The sequence below is a fragment of the Sebastes umbrosus genome, chromosome 10 (assembly GCF_015220745.1).
Source record: "Sebastes umbrosus isolate fSebUmb1 chromosome 10, fSebUmb1.pri, whole genome shotgun sequence".
Classification (NCBI taxonomy): Eukaryota; Metazoa; Chordata; class Actinopteri; order Perciformes; family Sebastidae; genus Sebastes; species Sebastes umbrosus.
In genome coordinates this window covers 15,339,572-15,363,889 of record NC_051278.1, presented here as the reverse complement: position 1 = coordinate 15,363,889, position 24,318 = coordinate 15,339,572, and the positions used below count along the sequence as shown (strand labels likewise).

Below are 24,318 nucleotides of genomic sequence, written 5' to 3'. Positions count from 1 at the left end.
CAGTTTCTGGCTGACTTAAGTAAGCAGAAAATGAGCACTCTCATCTGCACCTGCTGCAAATCTTATAATCAAGGAGTAATCAGTATAAAGCCTTGGTTGGTATTTATTTATTTAGTTTAGCTATTTGTGTTCATTCAGGGTTTGACTGTCCAATCCCAAGTGAAAGAGTGAAAGTAGTCTTACTCAGGGACACTTCAACGAACCCTCGCTGATATGAACCCTGGTCTCCCTGCTCAACAAGTCAAAGCTAATTAATACATATTTTAATGGACCAGTGTGTAGGATTTAGGCGGTTGCAGATTGCAGCCAACTGAAAACCCCTCCACTCAATCCTCCCTTTCCAAGCGCGTCGGAAAACTACGGTGGCCTTTAGGTAAAGTAAAACATTAAAGGCTCTTTCTAAAGCTAGTGTTTGGTTTGTTTGTTTTGTTCTGTGCTACATGGCGGACTCCGTGAAGAGGACCTGCTCCCTATATAGATATGAAGGACTCATTCTAAGCCAACCAAAACACAATGATTCTTAGTTACAGGTGATTATACACTAATGAAAACATAGTGATGAATATTATATTCCATTTCTGCTAATAGATCCCCTGAAATCCTAGACACTGGACCGTTAATTAATATTTAGTATTTTTACAAAAAAATATGAATTATCTAATTAGCTTCCACCACTAAAAAAGTCAAACTAAGTATCCAAAAATAGAGCCTCAGAATTAAAGGGGAAAGAACCGTCTACAGACAAGCAATTCTTCAAACTAAATTGGATCACAGAGCTCGAATTCCTCAGCAAAGGTGAGATGGAAAGCTCCTTAGAAGCAACATGCAATAAAAAAAGGCAGGATAAGCAAGATGGAGGAGGCTATGGGTATGAGCACAAAGCGTAAAGTTCAGTAGCATCTGTTTCTTTGTCATTTGAGTCACCAGTCTGTACGATACCTGTCGCCCAAGGAACATCAGCTATTTAACTAAACCATCATTGATTCAAATTAAAGATCCGAGCAGATAACAAGCATTTACAATTATCAACTGAATCCAATTACAGTTAATTTCTTATAAGGGCTAAATCTGATATTACTAAATGTAATAAATAAAGCAATTAAAAAGACTGAGCCAGAATAGGACACAACAAAATCAATTAGCAATAGAACGGTACACCTCTTCCATGACCAAACCAGGATTCCACCTTGACTGAAAGAGAAAACTACACTTTCAAAAACAGCCAAATAAAAGACAGAGTAGAGCGATTACATTTTCGAAAAACATGAAAAGATCCGAGATTAAGGGAAGAAAATGACATGCTACAGCAGAAAGACAATTCTGTTCTGACATAGAGGCACGGTGGAGAAAGAAGCACAAGAGACAGCAACACTGTAAATGCACTTCTAAGAGAAGGAGGCAAATTAACGTGTTGCAAAATGAATGCAAATATATGCAGATTCCTTCTATCAGCCTGTACTCTGTTTTTTTCCCAAACCTTTGGTCTTTTAAAACTGCAGGCGGACAAACAGCAAGCTGTTTAAAATTCATGAAACATTTATTTAATTCACCGGGCAGGGACCTTTCCTGACAACCTTTTACTTCTCCCACTCATGCTCTGCTAGTCTGACATCCGTCAGGACCGCGGCCATGATGATTCTGTAAAGCAAGTTTGCAGCTACTAACAGCATGCAGACTCTCCAACACACTGAGATAAAATCCACTGTTGGCCTGCAGGTTAGAGGAGCAGGCTGGTGCCTAAATGGTAACGGGTTTGATCCCAGACTGGAGGGATAAATCTGGGCAAGGATTACAACTATTGTTCACTTAACCCCCAAACTACTGGTTTCATTTTGCTGCTTCCAGAAGGGAATGTGTGCAACTGTGTGAGAGTGGAGCTAAAAAAGAGCATTGGTGTCCAGTGAACCAACCCGAGTTAAATGTAAGCGCAAGAAATTAATTAATACGATTATAGACAAATCCGACGACTGCTTTTTGTGTTCCGTCGTCTAGCGCCGCCGCTATTACTGCGGTAGCAAGTCGCAATGACTGTACTGTTTGCTACCATTATTAACTGGTGACTTTAAGCCAAAAGCGTCCGTCATTGCTCGTAGTAACTTACATAAACGGTTGGCGTAGATAAAAACACAGATGAGTATGTATTTAATATTAATTTAAGTAAAATTTAAGGCATTTTTGAGGACACGGCTGCCGTCACTACGAACAACGCGGTTATCAGGCACTTTGTACGTATTCCATTTGTGATGGCGACCGAATGATGTTTACTTTGTGGTCATTAGGTTGCCCTAGTTAGAGAAACTAACGTTATATTTAACAATAACGCCACAGTTGCCTGATTGAGTCCATTTATTCAGTGGGACCCCTGCAGCCCCCAGACAGTGCCTTTAGCCTTCTTACGTTAGCTACGCTAGCTGACGTTACTTGTTTCACCATACTAGGCTAACATCAGGCAGCTGAGATCAGAGAGATGGTGACTTGTTTATTTCCGGTACTTCCCTGCATTTGTGTATTAATTGCGGACTTAAAACAAGAAATTCACTAATTAACAAAACACTAAGAAAACGGATGTTTGAATTTATAACACCCGTTATAAATTCTGTATATCTTGCAGGATATCTACTGCAAGATATAACGTTTGTTACTGGAGGAAGTCAAAGAAGCATTTTTGAAAGTGCACTGTTGTATCTGTCTTTGTGATGCCATCATGATAGACGGGGAGTTTGAGGAGGTCACGACCCTGTCATTCCACGCGCTTGAGGGTCCATCCAGTAATCATGGTTATTGACAAACTAAAGGTTCAATTGGACTTAATGGCCCCTCTGACAAATCCCCTGATTCTTCTACTCATCTTCTCTTTCTTCCCCGTGCTGCACCATGACTGGGATTCAGCCCATCGCTTTCACAGCCCATCTCATTCCCAAGCTACTGGTCGAGCCAAAGCCCAGCTGTCCATCGAGTTGCTCTGCTGTGTGAATGACAAGGAGATGCACTGAACCGCTCAATGTGGAGGAGCTTCTTTGAAATCCGCCAGGTTCTTTTCACTACGCCCATGCTGTGTAAAAGTCCATCTACGCCCTCTGTGACTTCCCTCCTCCCTTGTGCACTAACCCCTTTAACTAGTTCCCATTCTGGCTCTCTGAGCTGCTCACCCTTCCATGGCTACCTTCCTCTGTGAAGAAGAGAAGCTTTCCCACAATTCCCTGAAGACGTGGTCAGTGCTTTCTACTACAAAGACTATGGGTGGTATTTAATCAGGGTAAAAGGAATCCTCACACTTAGTTTTGTGGATTTAGTTCAGATGCTTCTCCCTGACCATATGGCTCAGGGAACAAGGAGGCGTGGAGGTAAATGCAGAGATTAACTTGAAGCAGCAAAGTAAACACCTAACTCATCTACAGTTTGACCCTAATGTCACTAGCTTTCTGTAAAACACAAATACCACTTAGGGTACCTGAGTAAAATAAAGAGGGTATTTAACCCCAAGAGTTGAGCAGATTTCAGCCATCTGTTTTAAAGAGCTTAACCTCAGACAATCCTCCACTGTCTGGATGTGTTTGATGACCAGAAGAAAACCAAACAAGAGCGCTCACTCAGGGAACAGTGACGCATGTCCAGCTCATGCTTAAATCTTTGCTTAGTGCATTTACTAGAAGTGAGCCATATGTCTCAAAATTCCTGTTTCACTCTGTACTGAATAGTGGGGGACAGGCCATCTGGAGTAGTGGGAGTTTCCCTGGTGAGCTAAACTTAACCTGAGGGACTTCCAGTGAGTCTGGAAAAAACTAGAATATATTTTTTTCTAGTTTTTGAATGCAGCATTACACTCACTAAGCTGGCTCGCTTCATACAAGTGTGTGTAAGGCAGGGTTATCAATTTATCGCATCTCATGCTTCAGATTTACTTTGGTACATTTTGCCTTTCATACTGTACACCAAACTGAAAATGGCAGACTGATTAAGTAGTGCATTAAGTCGCTCTGTAAACTAAAGGGGGAACTTTTCAGTGAGCCCCAGGTTACAAAATTGTACGTATGTGTAATCCCTTAAAGAAACTCCCAACATTTTTTTGCTATTTTTGTAATTAGGAATGTCATGAGAACCGATACTTTGGTGCCAAGTCAATACCAAAATTCTGAAAGCGCGATAGTACTTGTTTTTCTACAATACCGCAGGTACCATGGGTATCGGGGATCAGGGCTCAAGACTAACGGCGTCCCGGGGACGATAGAAAATGTCACTGATAATGCTACTATTGTGCTATTGTGGATAACAAATATGTGTTGAAATCAGCAGGAGAAGAGCTAGTTAACATTAGCTGTTAGCAGCCGGTGGGCAGCACAGTCCTACTTACTCAATAACCCTAGCAAACAGCTAACATACAGACATTGCATTGAGTTGCATTATGATGCGTTCAAGCTCTATTCATTAAAAATTTAATATTGGGCAAAGGTAAATTATAACGTTATGATGTGTTCAAATGTAATCTTGTAAAGTTTTGCTTTTGATGAAAAAACTTGAGGCGGATCATCAAGGGATTAATAATAAATTTGCTTCGTTTTTATTAAACATATCCAAATTGTATTAGTCATTACTGCTCCACGTCTTTTCTGCCATCTTATACCCCCATCCGCACATCAGAAAAAAAAACACAGCCATCTTTAAAGCTGCATTCTGTACAATGGTGTCATGTTTTGTGGACTGTTGACAGGTGTCATGGGGATTGTGTGCCATGAATGGCAAATGTCACAGTGAAGCGAGGGATTACACTGTATTACTTTCTGAATATTTTTTCAGAGCCAATAGCAGTGTAGTGAAGGAGTGGTAATCTGCTGTGGCCAGACCCCATCTGGACTGACAGCGGCTTAGTTCCACAGAGTTCAGTCCCCTGGAAAACTTGGCCTACCATGTCACAGTCCATCAGAGACCTGAAATTTGGCTATTCACCCCCGCTAATGAAACCCGCTCCCCATCCACGCCATGCCACCTCTGGCCCGGGACCAAAGCAGACAGCCGTGTTCATTATGAGGGAGTGGAAGCACCTCAATGTCAAGACCTTCCATGCAAAAAGACAGCTGAGGCTCGCTCTAAGAAATGGGGAACCTTCTTTTATTTCCTCAATTTCAAAACCATCTACAGCCACGGGGAAAATAATAGCCACGTGTTTGATGTCCTGTGCCACTTTTCTCTCCACCAGTAAAAATAAAAGAAAATCACTGCTCTGTCTTGCTGATAATTATTCCCCCCTGTACTATTACATGAATATTGCAACACAGGTATATTTGTTAGATGTATAGTTTGTGGGCTCTCATAACACCGCACTGCTCATAATGTTGGCGAACGAGGCATTCAAGCTTATGTTGTTGTTTTCCTCGTTGTATGTCATTCTGGATAAGTGTGACAGCTAAATGCCAAAAATGGAAATGCTCATTCTGCTGCTCATCCGCAACGCATTACGCTGATCCTCGGGGGTAAATGGTAGCCAAATAGGAGGGTCTGTCAATTTTTACACACTGTCCATTTTCCAAGCAGAGAACAAATTGGTCACATAATGACAAGTATCTATTTAGCAGACAGCTAGATTAAAGCAAACAGATCATGTTATTAGGCTGGATAGTATGAAAGGATGTTCTATTGACCTGAGTGTCAGATCAGGCTGATAAATGGAAACCTAAATTGGCAGCTTTGGAAGGTGGGATATTGACTCTGGTCAAATGGCCCATTGATTATTTGATTATAGCACTCTGTTGTGATTAGTTGATAAGCAGAGTGGATATTGGGCACACAATCTGTGAGCTCGACTGATTGAATAGAAGACAGTCATCAGATTAGATGAGTGGTTGTGAACGGCGATAAAAAGAGGAGCTCCTTTTGAGCTTTCCATGAGCCACTAGTTGACGATCTAAGGAATTTATTATCGAATCATTTTAATATTTTGGTACATTACACAAGAAAATATGTAGATCTCACATACTGTGACTGCAATAAAAACAAAACAACTGAAAGGAGGTCTTAGTGTTTGTAATTAGGTTGCCTGGGTCTTAAACATCTCCTCTGTCCAGGCTTTCGATGTATGTTGACAGCCTCTATACAAGTTGTAATAGCTAAGCAGTCAGGGATCAAATTAATTCAACCCTCATGAAAACTTTATGAATACACTCTAAGGGACTGAATATAAATGTGCATATTCTGTAGAGGTAATGCACGGTGGAGGCCGACAGATGCCTCAAAGAACAAATATTGTTAGATCATATTTGCCTCAGCTTTGCATATTATCCTACTATTAAATCGATTACATCATCTGCATTACTAAAGGAGCATGAAAGTGCATCATTTAGCTGTTAAAACAAAGACAGAGAAATGTGCCTGTCAATGGCAGCTAACAAGCACATCTTATTTTTATTAAAGTAAATGACTAGTTGGTTTCCTATACCGTAATAAAGCATATTTTACTCTCTCTGTAAAGCACACCTTGGTTAAGATGATAATTATCCCAACCCTGGCCAAAAATCTTCTCAATAAACTGGATGTCATCTGTCATACTGCCATTCGCTTTGTCACCGGCGACCCTTTCAACACTCATCACTGTAATCTGTATTCTCAATCAACTGGCCATCACTCCATACCAGGTGTCAGATCCACTGCAATCACTTCATTTGTAAAACTATCATTGGTAAAACCCCTCCTAAATCCGCTCACTACTTCAATATCACTCAATATCTTCAACAGTAACCGCACATTCTAGTAATTTCATTAGTATGGTCATTTCTGAAGTCCGCACCTCCTTTGGTCATCACTCATCCCAGTTTGCTGCTCCTAGTGACTGGAATGAGTTGTAAAAGATGCTAACTCCACACCCTAACTCCATTACCCTCCTTTAAAGGGGACTTATTATGCTTTTGTGCTTTTCCTCTCTCCTTTAGTGTGTTATATAGTATTTTGTGCATGTAAAAGGTCTGCAAAGCTATAAAGCCCAAAGTCCATGCAAAAGGGAGTTACTCTCCCCTACAGAAACACTGCCCCTGAACTGCCTGAAACACCTCACTTGAAGTCCTGCCTTTTCTTCCGTTACGTGGTGATGTCACCAAGTAACACACTTTGCCTCGTGGCTAGTTTGGCACGCCCTCAAACAAAGTTAGTTAGAGCAGAGCTGGAGCGGAGTCCGAAAAGTTAGTTTCGGCCTTTTCAGGAGGGGGATTGAAATAACACATTTAAGATTGTATCCCAGTTTCTAGAAGCTTGAATATAAAAGCTTGGGTTATTATCTAGTATACTGAGGCGTGTAAACATTTTAGTCCAATTACCGTTGGGTTTTTATGATCAGAGCAATTTCATTTCTATGGTAATATTTCATGGTTATATTCAGAAAACTTTATTTCACAGGAATTTTGTACAGATCATAGTTACAGGAGCTTGTTTCAGACAGAGGGTGAAAAAAGGTGATGCAGCACAACTGGTATGAGAAAAATAAAGCGTTTTTTGAACATTAAAGCATTTAAACATGTTCTAGTAGTAACCCAAAACACAAGTATGCACCTGAAAATGAGCATAATTGGTCCTCTTTAATAGCTCATTACAAGCAATAGTTTCTGATCACTGTATCTGCTATTCAATTTGCTTCTCTGGACCACAGTTCATAGATCTCTATTGTTGTATATACTGTATATATCGTGATGTTTTCATGCACTGTATCTATGCTCTTATATAGACTTGCCTTCTGTTGCTGTCTATTGACCAGGTCGTCAATGTATGAGAATTGGTTCTCAATTGACTTATCTGGTTAAATAACCGTGAAGTTAAAAAAAAAAGAGTTGCATTTTGCTTTGCTACACATGCACAACAAAGTGAGATTACTACAAAGGACAAATGATTGTCTCCACTAAAATGGACCTTACTAGTCCATTCTTACCAAAAAAGCAGTCATTCTTATCAGTCTACCGTAATCACAAGATTTTCTATATCCACACATATTCTTCTTAGTCATGCACAACAATAACCCAACTGTAATAACTTCATCTGAGTGGCACCACAGGGGAAAATTCTTGTAAATACGCAATTTAATTGAAGTCTTGGTGGATACATTTACATGCACTGCAGAGCTTCTATAACATTTAGGATGCTCACGTATGCCAACCATCATATCCTGATTAAAATAACATAGTTAAGATTGTATCCCAGTTGCTAGAAGCTTGAATATGAAAGCTTGGGTTATTATCAAGTATACTGAGGCATGTAAACACTTTAGCCCAATTGCTGTTTTTTTGATCAGCGCAATTTGATTTCCATGGTAATATTTCATGGTTAAATTCAGACACCTTTGTTCTACAGGAATACTGTACACATCGTTGTTACAGTAGCTATCCCAAAATACAGTGAGCAAGAGAAGATAGCCACCAATGAAATATACAGGACTTCACCTAATTCACATTGGGAAACTCCACATGTAACATGCATATATCTATCGCTTTTTTTTGCATTAAAAAGAGTGCGGGAGAGCTAGCATTATACTAAAAATGCAAAACAGTTTCAGTGAGAAACATAATGGATAGAGCAGGAGGGCAGCTTGTAATTTCTCCATGCTGTTGAATTACTGGGGGGAGAAAAGAGGAAAATGAGTTATGGAGCATTAACCTCTTCATTCACAATTATCCCTCTGCCTCTGTCTTTCTCTTTCTCTCTCTCTCTCTCTCTCTCTCTGTGTGCCTGTCTCTGTCTCAGTCTTGTATTACACACCGCTTAATGGCACCAAACTGACCAACAGTCCCTGGAGGCGCCCGCCGTCAGCCAAGTGCCTGATAGTATTTTTTCACAACACCCCTCTCGATCCTAAGGGAGGGGTAGGGAAGCACCTTGATGATATCACTGATATTAAGTTTCAGAGAAGTCATCGCTCACCGTGTGAGGGGCATGGGACGGAGGTGGGAGAGGAGCAGGCGACTGCGCCGATAAGAATCTCTTTGTCTCAGAGTGATGACCTGCACTGCCGGGTCAACGTCCCGGGGAGCTAACTGGTGTGAGGCATTTTTCAACCTTGGAAAGGTGTTGAGACATTGAAGGGTGGTGTGGAGAGAGCTATATTGAGTTACTGTGATGGGGAGGGCCTGGGTGCATGTTTGCTTGATGGCCTGAGGCATTTGTAAAGGCAATAAGAGGGCCGGCAGCTCTCGTCTTTCTCCCACCGGTGCCTGGTCTGGATCACAGGCGTGTGACACCTGCCCTCTCACACCTGACTCTGACGCAACAGTTAAGGACTGATGTTGATCCGAATCTCAGTCTTCACACACACAGCACTGGGAGACATATGCTGAGCTGTACTGCCTACAAGGTTGGTTACAAATAATGACAGTGTGAGGTTAAGGCTACACGATTACGAACAAAATGATAATCAGGATTATTTTGATTTAAGCAACAACATTTTATTGCACTTTCACATTAAATTAAACAGAGCGTTGTTTTCACTTCCATGCTGTGCTACATCCCTGTTAATGTACAAATTAGGGCTGCACGATGTTGGAAAAAAACTGACATTGCAATAATCTTTTGAGAAAATACATGAATATTCACCCTACCCCTTTGTTAGCTACATTTTAAAGTTAAATGCTTCATGCTAGTGCAAAATGATCAACAATAAGAGCTAGATAATCCATTTTGTGTTCTTAATTTAATCATAAACACATTGGTTGCATAGATAATATCTACACCCCAAAGTGAAGCCAAAATATCTCGATCAGCGCCTGATTTGATATGCTGCAGCGTTTTCTATGAGCAGAACGCGCATTTTAAACGGCAATAATACGGGCGATCATGTTCATATAATTGAAGGAAGCCAAAATTGTGATCGTGATTAATATTTGATTAATTGTGCAGCCCTAAGTGAGGTCTAACAAAGAAAGACAGAAAATAAGTGTTAGAGAGTTAAGCCCTGAAATGGAAACTTGGGCTTATGACATCAGCAAATAGAAGACTAGACTGTCGCAGGCCTGCAGTACCTGCAGAAGGTTTGCTGCTTTGCTGGAATAATACCATCAAACTGATTATGCTTTTATTGCACCAGAATCCTATAACATAGGAATTATAAAAGACTCCACTTTCTTGGTCATCTATTCCAAGTCACTGTAATAAAACCTCTTTGCCAAAGTCGTTTCAGTCGCTGTCTCCTAGCAGCCAACTAATTGAGAAAACTGATGAGCCCCGTTAGCTTCCAAGTAAGCCCTTTTGTTCTACCTGCTTGCTAATTCCTTGCGAGTCTCCATCTTTGTCCACTCAAAGCTAATTCAGCACTTCTCAGGCATATGAGCTCCTGATGACCTCCCAGTGGTATGGAGAAAAATGAAGTGAAACTGTGATTCGGCTGGAAACTCGTGACCATGTCTCGTGTAACCTCTGGGTGCTTCCTGTATTGTTTCTGATACAGAAAGATTGTATGAGGGTAAATTTCAATGGTAAATTATGAAAAGATGCTTTAAGAGTCTTATTTTTCATATCCATAACAGCATCTTGTAAACCTTGAGAAAAATGTGTTCATTTTATTCACTAGTGTAATTGGTATATCATGTTTTTGTAACACAACTTTGTAAAAACAGCCTGTCTTAAGAAGCAGCTAACCATAAAAGAATTTCATTAGTTTGGATTGACAGATCTTTTCAGAGTTGCGTCCCAAGGTTTGATGCAATTTCTGTTTTTCCACCCTGACAAGAAAACTGCTCAGGGACAAAATCTGCATATTTGACATGCAAATAGTCAAATTAAAAGATTTCAATTACTGACACCAAACTCTGGCCGTCTTTGAATTTAGTCTACAAACACTTTTTATTAGCATTTCACTCTTTTTAAAAGCAATGCTGCTCACTGCGCACTAATATTACTGCTCATAAATGCAAAGTAAAGTCAAGTGAGGAGAGACAGGGTTGATAAACACAATATAAACAGAAAGGCACCAAGGCTCCCCATCATGAACACGTAAACAGCACATGAAACAAGCATAATATTAAAAGTCCTGTGGGGAATGGAGCAGTTAGTAGACACCAGTAGGTATTTACTTGATCTTTTTACAGTAGTGCTCTCGCTTTAATTGCTGTCTGAATAATAAAGCACCGGAAACATTCCTTGTGCTCTCTGATCAATCTGACGTATTGGCTAATGAAATAAAAGCTTCAACGTTCTCTTAAGCTTTGTTGCCATCTTCCTTTTGGGCTGTAAAAGAAAGTTGGTGAAATGTGCAATGATAAACACCCATAAAGCCCTGTCTCGTTTTACTGAGAGGCCATTATGGTGCCATCCTGAGAGGTGCTTTCATTCTCTGACAGTTAGTCAGATTCTTCTCATCTATAAAACATGCAGGTTACGTTGTGGGGTAGCTGTAAACTGCCAGTTTGCTCATTTAGTAATGTCTGGGGAGTGCAGCTATCAGGTATTCATCTTCCGCCTCCTGGCCTCTTGCTGTGGCCCTGACTGGGACACTGCCTCACAGTCATAAATGTACAAATGATTGGGTAAAATCTCCCGTCCCCTCACCACTTCTCCACCAAATGTACAACAAATGGTTTTATTAGAACTGCCACTGCTGAAAATGCTGCATATTGAATGCTTTTTGCTGTCCGTGCTCTGGAAGATTAAATAATTATGTCACATTTTTCAAAAAACTGTCAGATTTATCCCCACGCTGCAGTCTCTCTTGAAGGACAGTCTGTATATTAAATTATTCAAGCCTGAAGGCTGGTTATATAGCGAGCTGGTGAATTTGATACTAAAAAAACTGGGAGAAACCACAAAAACCTCCATTTGTACTATCCAATCTTCATTTGTAACATCCAATGTACTCTTAGTTAGGCTAATTGTTAATTAATTCAAACCTAACTTTGCTCTATCCAGGTTGTCTGCTCCACGTACCGTGCCCGTGGGACACATTGCAAAGTTTTCTGGGTCTGTGGCTAATTGAAAAAGTACACAGCGTCAAATATACAGCCATCTATCTTGCCTTTGTGCAATAACAATGCAATCAAAGGGTAAGTGCACGGAAGAATATGTTTACCGCTAATTGCAATTGAGTGCATTTCCCTAATGAAGCCCAGACATGACCCTAATGTTTGCCTACGTGCAAAGCATTGTGTGGGCATGTGTGCTTCTTGGCCTCTGAGACTGTTGGTGTGAGATGCCAATATATTCCTTTGTTTTGATTTTTTAGCATAACTTTTATCCCACAAAGCTGTTTTTTTTTTGTTTTTTTCAAATGCGTGGGAGAGGAAAGGAAGTGAAGAAAAACACGCAGCGAAAGAATGCAGGCAGGACTGCTGCGTTCTCCCATGCACCATTTGGAAGTAGAAAGCACAGGGCTGTTGTCATTTATGATGATTAATCTCCAAGCACACAGGTTTTCAAGACCTCTCCATCAAGTCTCTGGTTGCAGGAACCTGGGAATGAGCCTGAAAAACAATGTGTGCGCATGTAACTTCACCCTCCTTCCACCCTACTATGAAAGAAGAACACGTCTCAGGCAAGGACCAGGCTCTTTAGTGCATTTTTCACAGAGGAGAGGAGCAAAAACACATTTGAGAGAAAGGATAAAACAATTTTATCTAGGGGTACTTATATATAAAACACTGCCTTACTTCTTAAAACACCCTTGTTTGTTTTAAGAAACAAATGCACAAACCAGTAGCTAAATCAAACAATTTGGAGAAAGTTTTGATGAGAAAGGACTATAACCAAAAGGAAGCCTTCAGGAAAACCGGATATGAGATGGAGGAGGAGATTAAAATCCAACAATGGCGTTACTGTAATCAGCAGAATCAACATCATCAGATGACTCCTTTCATTGCTTGTTTCCTGATAAACTGATAAACAGGCTAATGTTAGACAGTGTTGTAGCAGACAGCGCTGAACAAAGAGAGGTCTGTCTGACCTTAACTGGCAGACAAACCATCAATAAATGAGGGAAATCAGCTGAAATTGGATTGTGGTACGCCTTGCTTTCGATGACATGCAAGATAATTGCCTTCACAATGCAGAAGTAATTGAGCAGATTCAGGCATTAACAGCATCAGTAATATTGTCAATCATATTGTCTGGAGTTTTGAGGAAATTCAATAGTAACTCATTAGCCAAACTTGTTGAGAGATAAACAATTACTCATCCTTGTCCGTGTTGTGTTGACATTGACTACTTATCCGAACAGATTGTTGGAAAACTAAAAAAGTGATACAACCCTATTCAAAAATACCCTCTCAAAATGCTAATTAAGAATACCTGTAAAGCTGATTCAATTGCATACTGTATACCAGGCATTTGGCGTCTTAGGCACTAGATGGGAAAGAAACTGTAATAAAAAAAGAAAGTGTTAACGTCTAAATATGTTGACATACCACAGCAGACGGTTGTGATTGAGACGCCAGCTGGTGTTTAGAGTGAAAGCCTAAACCTAGTTTACCATAATGAAGCTCTCAGAGGGAGGCAATGCACTCCTCATGCCATGCTGCTTTACTTGGCTTCTTAACACTTCCAAACCTGAAACATACACACATGGATTTTTGGGACAAACACAAGATCTCCCTGGTCGCTACTACAAAGTGGCGCTGGGTGTGTGTGTTTGCACAGCTTGAGAGAGCTCCACTAAACAAATGATTGACGATTTGATGCCAACTTGCATGAGTCTAACAAAACAACAACAAAAAATCTTCATTTTGGGATGCCAAATTGTCTGAGGGTGGGTAAACATAATTTTGCCCTCTCTCTGTTGGACATAGTTTATTTGTTTGTTTATAGCTTGCTTCTTCAGGAGAGATAGTCTGTTCCGAGACAGTTAGAAACAAAAAACTTGAATTAAAATGTGCTTATTATGGCTAACAGCAAGCATTACAATATGTGTTGTTCCAAAACAATGGCGCCCTGCTCCTCTCTGCCCTGACTGACAGCATCCCACAACACTAACTTTGTTTCACATTTTGAACCTGGGCTGTACTGACTTTTTCACAAAGAGACAGTGAGCTTTACTCATTGCGTTGAATCACATCAATCTTCTGCCAGATGTCAGCTTCAACTTGCCTCCAAACTCTGTTGTTTTTTTAGCAACTTCAGGTCTATTTCATCATAAACAAAGACTTTAAGGCCTCTCATTTGGGGGATAGCCGCCCAGTCAGTCAAACCTAGCTTCTGTGATCAAGAATTTACAAAATCAGCAAAATGTCTTAAAGTTGTTGTGTCCCAGGACACAAAATCCAGTTCTTTCATTCTTACAAATCCCAAAACAGAATCTCACAGTGTGTGTTCTCCTTCTTTAAGCTAGCAGCTGCCTCAGGCAAACTTTGGAGTCCTGCTTCTTCACAGTCTCAGTAACGATTTATTAATGGTAGAAACAAGTGGTGTTTGTTTATAAGTTTTATGTTATTCCCATTTCTGCAGCTGTCATTCAGCTCTATTTAGAGGCAAGACTGCCTCTGCAACCATGTTGTCAGGCTATAAAATAGGCTTTATCAGTCGCTATAAGCACCATATATGTGGGTCAGTAGGGGCCTATTACACCTAATAGGAGGTTTTATCAACTATTCACATATAGTAGATCACCGAAAGAAGGTATAAAAGAGCACGACAGCGACCTCTAGCGAACGTAATTATGACAAGAGCAAAAGCGGAAGTCAGGCGCTGTATTATAGATATCGTAAAACTCCATATGGGCTGGAGGTCGGGGTGTTGGATGGGTCACAAAACAAAGACTTTTCACCAAGAAGACTGCGGTTCGCATCCCGTGTGAAACCAACAATATGTAGTTGTCTTTGTGTTCACAAGCGTTAAGTTTCGCTTTCACTTTGGAAACTAAGTTATTATTAGAAAAAACACAATGTTTTCCCTAAAATGATCTAAGTGGTTTTGTTGCCTACAGAAAGAAGCATTTCTATATGTGTTCAAAACGTAGCGTTTAATTCAGGTTTACATGTTAGAACGTCTTGCTTTTAAGTTTTGCTTTCATTTTACAACGTAGTAGGCGTGGCAGGCCCCTACTGACCCACATCTATGGTGCATATAGCGCCTTATACTGCTTATTTAATGGCCTGATAACAGTCGGATCGGGTGGGGTCTTTGCTTAAAACATGTAACATGTGCCTTTAAGAGTCAATGTGGATTGATACAGAAATAAAAGTGCATCTGTTCTGAATGCACCCCAAAAATGAGGTGCTGGTTGTGGCATGAGACAAGATTAATCAAAACACTAAGCTTCCTTTTTGTATTACAGACATTTTGACCTCACTTTGTCTTTCTCAAGTCAAATTATGCTTGATTTTAGATTCCCCTTTCAACACATACAAATGATAAATGGACGAAGCATCGCGCAGCACAAATTCATCAATGAAAACACCGCCTGACCTTCTGCTTCTCCTTCCATCCTGCTGGCCTACGCTGACATGTCTCTTCATTAATTTCAGCAGCACCGGCAGCATTAATTGGCCCACAGTTAATTGAGTTGTCTTCTAAATGGAAATCACTGTGTAGCTGTTTTCAGGACTTAACTCCATTAACTTGTGTTACCGTGTAAAACACACTTACAGAAACAATTATCACGTTACTATGTCCACTTGAAATATTGAGTGATTTATCTGTTCACCTATTTCAGACAATGTATCTCAAAGGCCACAAAGCTACGTTAAGAAATGCCGTAGTATAAGCTTACACTAAGTTACTACAGTACTTAGAGTGGTGCAGGGATGACGTTTGTTTTTTTAGGAAGTTAGCATCGCACTGGTTCCCTCAATATAAAGCCAAAGGGATTTTTCCATTGGGTTTTGGATTATTGCAGAAAATACGCTCTGTGGCAAACAAACGTTTATGATACTTATACGTTTTGTTCAGCAAGATAATCTTCACAAATGAACACCACTTTCATGATTTTTGAAGTGTGAATGCAATCGGCAGAAGTAAAAAGCTAACATTAGGCTATAAACGAACTACACCACGGTCGCATGAATGAGAGTACATCGAGGCTGTAAAGGCGGACAAGTCGGCGTGATGCCGTCCAGTAGTTTCATTTTGCCACTTAGCAACCGCCTTTTTTAAGACATGTAAAAGCTTCAAAATTCACAAGTGGGATATTTACTGACGTATTTTATATTGTAGAACAAAACGTTAAAATCTCTTCAGCTTGTGTTAACCATATACCTTATTTCAGGCATCTAACTAAAAACCCATTAAAAAAAACATTGACTTTGAGCCGAGGGAACCCGAAGTGCTAAAATGCTAACTCATTTCTGGGTTTTAGGACTCATTCCTGCAGCATTCGAAAGGTACATCTAAACAATGTAATGCAGGCCAATATAATAACCATGCAATAAAACATTTGTGAAACTTTTAAGGGTCAGTTTTTGTTCTGTGTCAGAGAGCCGAGTGCTGATTCAACTCTATGGTTGTTTTTTCCAGCCCTATAGTTAGTGGTGCTGTTGTACTGCATTGCATTATACTGAGTGAGAAGTGTACATGCATTGATGGACATGATATTGAATATAATTCGATCAAATAGTGCCAAATTAGCACTATTGCAGTGCTATTTTGTCAGATGTATTAAGATTTTAAACTGCTTATTGCTAGAGCATTGTGCTGCGCTATCGCCTACAGCAAGAAGCAAAAAAAGAGCTCTTGAAATGTGATGACTCCATTACTTCAGTAACCTGTATGATGATTCAAGGCACTAGGATTTTCTCACGAACACGCACACACATTAATGTTGCCTTCTGTGTTGGAGGGACTTTCAATAGTACTCTTTGTCTAAGAAGAAGGGGACCAATTCAAGAAAGACATGGGAAGAGAAGGAGGGAAGATTTCGGAAATAGTATTTTGCAATATTCCAGTTCAAAGGGCAGTTTGATATACCCTCCTAAATATGTTTACCTGCTCTGTAACTATGTGTAATGCCTTGCATCAGATGGTGAGCTCTGAGAAGTTATATTGCTAAATATAAAACAGGTAGGATGTTTTGCCCTGTGTTATTTCAGCTGTTATATTTCAATTTGCAATACATGAGTAATTTTAGAAAGTACAGTGAGATGAAAATTAGTGAGATTAATGGAGGCTATATATATATGTAATATTTTTAAAGTGAGGTGAAGTAATTGCTTTTTGCATAAATACATGAAATTGTGCTCTAAGGGTTATGATAATACCCTCCCTGGCATAAACTGTGATAAGTTGTTTTTGTAGTCTTAGAGGAATTATATTTTGTGGATTGTGGCTGCACTGTGATGACTAATTTTATGACTAATTAAATGTCCAAGCCCTAACCTACAGCTATAAATGTGGAAAGAGTGCCAGCGATAACTGTATTTCACTGTACCTATCCAAAGTTATAGTTATACTCACACTGAAGTCTTACATTAAAAAAAAATGAGGTTGTCAAAAACGTGTTCATACAAACAGTTAGACACTGAATTCAATGATTTATAATTAATTTCATCCTCTTATACAACAGGAGCCCGTTCGTCACCCTCTCAAGCCTGCAAGTCCCCGGAGCTACAGTTGTCTATAACAGACCTAAACAAGGAAGTCAAACTTAAAACAGCAGACAAACAAGGAAGCTCATTAGAGCAGAGTTCCAACAAAATGTTTACTGAAGAGACGATAGCCTACATCATGACGTTTAATGCTAAAATAATAATACAGCTCGCTCATCTTGTTTTTTGGATTGACAACAAAGCTTTTTAGCCATGACTCAATGGTTTTCTGATGCCGATCGATCACTCATAACTCTGCCCTCCATTGTTGTGCTAGAAAAGAAAACTGTGAAAAAGAGTGCAAGTGGAGTAGGAAAGATGAGGAACTCAAGAGCATCGTAAAATGCAAACAGTGATTTTTTGTTGTAGGCTGATAGTGAGTTGTAGAAGCTAGAAATATTGTCAGCTGATGGAATGATCACCGAGTAACTTCTGTCTTACTAACCTACAGGGCCGCCGACAGCGGGGGATCACCAGGTCAGTTGTCCCAGCCTCTGGGTCAAGGGAGGGCACAAAAAGGCCCACATTGAAAATGAGAGTAGATGAAGATAACAACTTATAAATGCCATGCCACGCACAAGTTTTGACACTCACTTTCTTAAACAGAGTGAACGCGAGTGGAGGAGGAGTGTCGAGCTATCTGGTGTCAAGAAATTTAACAGCCACCTTACTAATGGTTAAAAATATAAACCAGCACAAAATAACAATTTCCAAACCACCTTAAAAGACACAATACAAAACACTTACATTTGCATTTTGGAACATAAACTTAAACTGCTCAGTCCAGCACTAGGCATGATGGGAAATGTGGGCTGTCACTACAATATTTTAGTACGATGACTCGTTTTGATACGCTCCTGTTTTTTTGTTATCTAGATAAAGAAAGTACAAATTAGGTGCATTAAAATGCAAAAGATAGTAAGAAATGCATCCTGTGCTCCTCTTTCATCTTACTTCTTCTACCCGTTTGGATAATTTTGTTCTGGATTGAAGAACATTACACGATGGACTTCAATACAGCAGGCTGAGCAGGGACAACAGTTGTTGAGTGAAACATCCATAATAAGTCTTTATTCATTTAAATTATGGTTATGAAGAAATCAGTCAGAATGTTCCATCAATATGTTTTTTAGCTCCCTATTTACCGCATCTCGGCACCTGTCTGTGTCACTGCCTGTGGCGCTGGCGCAGTACTGCTGTGTGAAAATGGCCAGATACATATTACATTGGCAACGGGGATGGGGGGCTTTGGGGATCATCTTGTCCTCGGCACGAGTAAGACATACGGTGGGCTTGCTAACCTATATACTTTTGTGTAATCTGATTATATCAACATAGCACATAATCAATGTTTTTGTGCAATGAAGCTGTGAGAGCCAAATGCATTTCCCCTTTAATTAGCAAGCAAAAATATATGTATTAGCCAACAATATGTGAACATCTGTGCTCCTGCCTTGTGTTCATTTGGATTTATATTCTGAACAGATATCCTGATTAAAGGGGTAATTAAAGGGGTAATTGTGTCTTCTGGCCAGAAGTTTGCCATGCCTTTGGTCGTACAATATGGAGCTACCTCGTTCCGTCTTTTCCACCACTCATCAAGACACCCACTACGACATGATAAACGCACCTATATCATCTGTAATGTGATGTGTTTCATCAACAACGCAGCACAGCCCCTGGGGGACTGTGGCGGCTGGAGGATGGCCATGTGGTGCCTGATTATCCAGGGAACACGGGGAATTAAATCTGTTGAGAGTACACAACATCCTCCTCCGAGTCTCCTGCCTGTCATAACTTCCTCCAATCTCTCTTCCTTCCTATTGTTTCCCCTCACCTGGCAGCTTTTCAAAGTGTACCTATAAATATATAGTGTCTCTGCACCTTGTCTTCACATTTGTCTAAGTGGCACAACCCATGAAAAACACTATAATGTCTCCTTTACTCTACCTTTTCCTCTTCCACGTTCATCCACAGCAAATTGCGTTCTTACAAATCAATCAACACCCGCTAATGGCAGGAGGATGAAGGATCGCTTCCTTAGTGCTCATATCAAAGACAGGACTGTGTGGAAGCTGCTTAGGAGCCGACTATTTACAACAGCCTGAGTTTCAGCCACTTGAGGTATAATTAGCTTCACCATCACACTGAACACAATAATGCGGTAACCTAGATATAGCTTTTAGTACGGGGAGATTTCACTGCAGATTAGGTAACAGGTATCATTTCGTATATATTGTATTTTTTATGTATTTCATGCCATCTTTTGTTCTACCCATATATCTATCTACCGTACCATACTTAAAGAGGACCCATTGTGCTCAATTCTCATCTCAGGTGCATAATTTAGTATTCTGGGTTTCTACTAGAACAGGTTTACATGTTTTAATGTTCAAAAAATGCATTACTTTTCTCATACCGGCTGTGCTGCAGCACCTCTTTTCACCCTCTGTCTGAAACGATCAGTTTGAGCTCCTGCCCGTCCCCCGTCCCCACCCCACCAAGCCCAGTCTGCTCTGATTGGTCAGCTGGCCCACTGTTGTGATTGGTCAACCAAACCAAACTCTTTGGACTCCACTCCAGCTCCGCTCTAACTAGCTTTGTTCGAGGGCATGCCAAACTAGCCGCTAGGCAGGTATCATGCAAATGTGTTAGTTGGTGACATCACCACGTTACAGAAGAAAAGGCGTGACTTCAAGCGAGGCATTTCAGGCAGTTCAGGAGCAGTGTTTCTGTGGGGGAGAGTAACTCTCTTTGGCGTGGACTTTGGGCTTTGTAACTTTGCAGACCTTTTACCTGCACAAAAACACTATATAACACACTTAAGGAAAGCACAAAAGCATAACAGGTCCCCTTTAATGTGCGATATAATGTGCTATTGTTGTCCTGCAAGATAAGTACAACTGAACAGAATTGGAGCTTTGGTTCGGTGTCGAGGGAGTTTCTCGCCTGTGTCGGCACACAAAAAAACCCAATGCCACCCACAGTATTGGGAATTCTGCTCCATCACAAAGACTGCGAAGTCTTCGCCTTATTGCGAACCTTAATCTGCTTTGTTTGTGCATGGAGGGGGGAACTAAGATTCTATTAAAGAGATTAAATTGTTTCCATAGCCAACCCAAGCATCAAAGGCCAACCAAATTGCAGCCCTTTACTTGAGCGGGTTTCACTAAAGTCACTTATTTGTCCATTTCATCATGCTAATGGCAGAAGCTATCATCCCATTATAGCTCCACAGATGAGCGAGGTTAAACAAATGCAGTTTGTTTGAGGTCACAGTACCTCCAAGTCAGGTCTCCCTGCTCTCCCCCTGTACATCACAACAAATCATCAGCTTGTCTATAACTACTCTATATAAGCAACCCTGTGAACCCTGCTGCAAAACACCTCTTAACTAACTGGCACTCAAGGCATATTCTGTCTCCTCTCATCTAAAATTCCTTCCCATGCCGCTCTCTGTTATGGAAATAAAATCTAATCGAACTTCTTGGGTTAACCTAAAATCGCTTTGTTCTTCTGGGGAGTTTGTTACACAGTATGAAATGTCAAGCATCTGACTGCATATTCTCAGTATGCAAAGCCTTGTTACCCTAATAACTGTCTTAAATGATAAACTGAAGGAATAAAATCTTTCAGTATACAGTACCTTCTCCCAACAAAGTCCGCAATAAACAGTGTTCATTTGTCATAAATGAGCCCAAATGGGTTTTGCTTTTGGAAAACTGATGGAGTTCATTAGCACTCATTGTTTGCAGGGTAGTTACATCAAACACTGACTTGTAAGCTGTGAGACCTTTCAAAATAATAACTCCATCAGGCCTAACAGACTCATATCTCCCAGACATTTCACATAAAGCTTACTGTTCATCACAGTCAACAGAACCTAGCCTCGTTTCTATTACTATTCCACTGAACGAAGGTCTTTGTCTATAATGAGTCCACATTCCCTAAGCCCTACAGTAACCACACAATCGCTCGTGTCAACAAAAGGGAAATCCATTTCATCAGGACATCCAGTCAGTGCTTCATTACCATACACGAGGGCAATGACTGTGCAGCCACGCAGCCCCGGAGAGCTGAGATGACTGCTGGAAAGATGATTTTCATTATGACTGTACAATAGATAGAGCTTGTTCAATTAAAACATCATCGCAGGTCAGTTCATCACTATGACACACTGCATCATAACATCATAACATTTAAGTGCATGTATCAGAGTTACAGTATGTAAAGATAATAGGAAATGTCTGTGACACAGAAAGTACGATTTCTGTAACTCATCGTAATCTCTGCCAGTAATGTGGAACTTCATCAGACATGATAAGATCAGGAATCGTTTAGTTCCCGTATACATATACATGTACCTATAAAAACCACTGACTGTCAGCAGGTTTTCCTTGGGACAGTCTAATTTCTATTAGTGAGCATTCAGCAGTGTTCTTTAAGGTCAGGGCCATTACAGTTAAGAGCTTTTTGTCTTTGTCAACTAGCTGATTATTTCCCCCAAAAAAAAAAAATGTTCTCTTCACAGTTATTGTATTTTTGCAAGGTTTGGATTTATACCTTATTTGTTTTAATCTCAGAAAGGCTGCTGTTGTTACGAACCAGGTTCATTATAGAAGATGGAAAAGGTCTCTCTGATAGCACCTTAAGGTGATTTGCTAGGATAATGTGTATGTTTTCTGGTTCGGCACTGCTAGTGCTGCCATAAAACATAATTTGGGTATAAACAGTCTAAAATTATTCAGTTCTCTGCCACAATGGGCTTCACATTTTAACAGATCGCCGATGGCTGTCTGACATCATAATATGTCAAGCAGCGCACACCTACATTATGTTGAGTTTAATGTTTATTCTTAGGCCCATTTAAAAATTGCTACACAGTATATCTATTAGGAAAAGATGAAGGATTGTTTAAAAATGCAGCCACTATGTGTTATATGAGGATAATGTATATTACTTTTACAATAATTCGATTTATGCATACAAGAAACACAAAAAAATGCTTTCCAGTGGTGGTAGTTCTAGTAGTAGTAACAGTGGTTATGAAAAATGTTCAATTTACCATTTTCCTGACCCTGTAAATGCTGTTCGTTTATACATGCAGCTAATTAAAGGTAAGCATTCGCAGCATATCTGCCTATGTAAAGCATAAACGTAGGAACTGATACGAGTCAGCAGTGATAACCTACGTTCCATCTATGCATCCATACTCACTGTGTGACTAATTATGCATTACAGTTTAAACAAAAAAATATCTGAAACATAAAAAGATGATACTTTGGATAAACATTAAACTGTTAAACTCTTTAATTAAGTCTAAAAATAAAAGGAAGAACAGATTCACTGTTGCTAACCGAACATTTTGCTTAATTTGGAGTCATGAGACAGATGACAGGTAAATTCTAACATTGAAATGATTCTTTCCAGTTTACCACTTCAACTGAAAGCTTCTGACCATCATCATTGTTGTTACACACACTGCTGAAATGTTAAGTACTTCAGGCTAATGCTCTTAAAGCTTCTATGAGAGAAATATTTTGTAGTTTAGGAATGAAATGGCATCTCCTCTAAAGTGTTCACTCCCTAATTGCTTAGTTAGAAGCAAACCTTCACCTTAGAAGGACTTATGAATAAACGGCTGGAAATGTAAGGCTGCATTCACACCTGATCTGGCGGTGCGGCAAAAACTTCTTCCCATTCATTTTGAATGGGGTAAGTGCGTTTGGGCTGCGGCTGCATAGGGTTGTAATGGTATACCGTGGTATGAAAGTTGACAGTTAATAATCTTTATTTATCATAAGGTTATCATACCGTGTACATTTGCTGATCTACAGTATTGAAAAACTGACATAAGAGTGTGTGAGGTAAAGATACAGTCAGGAGAAGTCTGGCTGCGCTTTCACTAATTGTTAATGTTAATTGTTAATAATAACTGTACATAATTTTTTAAAACTCACAGCTGCTGTTATTTTTCAATTAGTAGTTAATTTAGCTTGCTATAGTGCTGCTAACATGCTTTAGTTATATAACATTTTATAGTTACATGCTATTATTTATCAGGTTCATAATTATGTTTATTATAATCCTGTTCTCATTCCTGGTTATTGTAACTGATTATTATTATGATAATGATATCCAAACCATGATATTTTCTGAGAAAGTTATTGTACTGTTACGCCCCTGTGGTGGCCGCAGGGGCTGCAGGGAAAAAACGCAGTGGCCTAAGGTGGAAAAGTAGAAAACACAACCAATCTTGGAGAAACGCAACCCGACGTCACGCTGCGGTGGCCAATCAGGGAACCTGCGATCCAGAGCTGTACAACCCAGCTCTGAGAGAACAAAAGACGTTAATCGTTGCAGTTAATGGGCCATTAAAGTGACTCTCCCGAATCGCCGCAATGCCCGATCTGGTGTGAATGCAGCCTAACAGTGCCAGATTCCTTTTAACTTTTAAAACTAGGAGAGAAATCTCAGTTACTTTAAAATGCATTCAAAATGGTCAATTGAGAGCTACTTTTATGAACATGGCCTCTGGATCCAACTTGTACATGCTCACAAATATTGAATGAACTGCCCTGGGTTGTAGGAATTGAATTCTCATTTAAAGCTACTCAGCAGACATCACAGTATTTCATTTGAGTTGCTTTGAGGCCCTCTTATAGTATGGAGTGATTTCTCTGTTTAGCAAACAGAGAAATAGTGGGGAGGACACCATTTTATATAAGCACTGATTTTCTAGGTGGAATTTTGACAGAGACTTAGTCACAGTAACGCTGCATTGGATTATCTTATTTCTGCTACAACACTACTACATATTCTGGATTTATTTTAAACACTACATCCCCTC

General features: G+C 40.0%; 1 protein-coding gene and 1 long non-coding RNA gene across 3 annotated transcripts in view; one reads left to right on the top strand and one right to left on the bottom strand.

Moving 5' to 3' along the window:
- macrod2 (mono-ADP ribosylhydrolase 2) overlaps positions 1–24,318 on the bottom strand; it is a 454,175-nt gene that overhangs the window by 410,693 nt on the left and 19,164 nt on the right. The window lies entirely within an intron of this gene.
- On the top strand, positions 957–10,169 carry LOC119495687. The gene is made up of 3 exons (XR_005208534.1): positions 957–2,378; positions 3,502–3,507; positions 10,159–10,169. It is a non-coding gene; the product is annotated as an uncharacterized LOC119495687 (long non-coding RNA).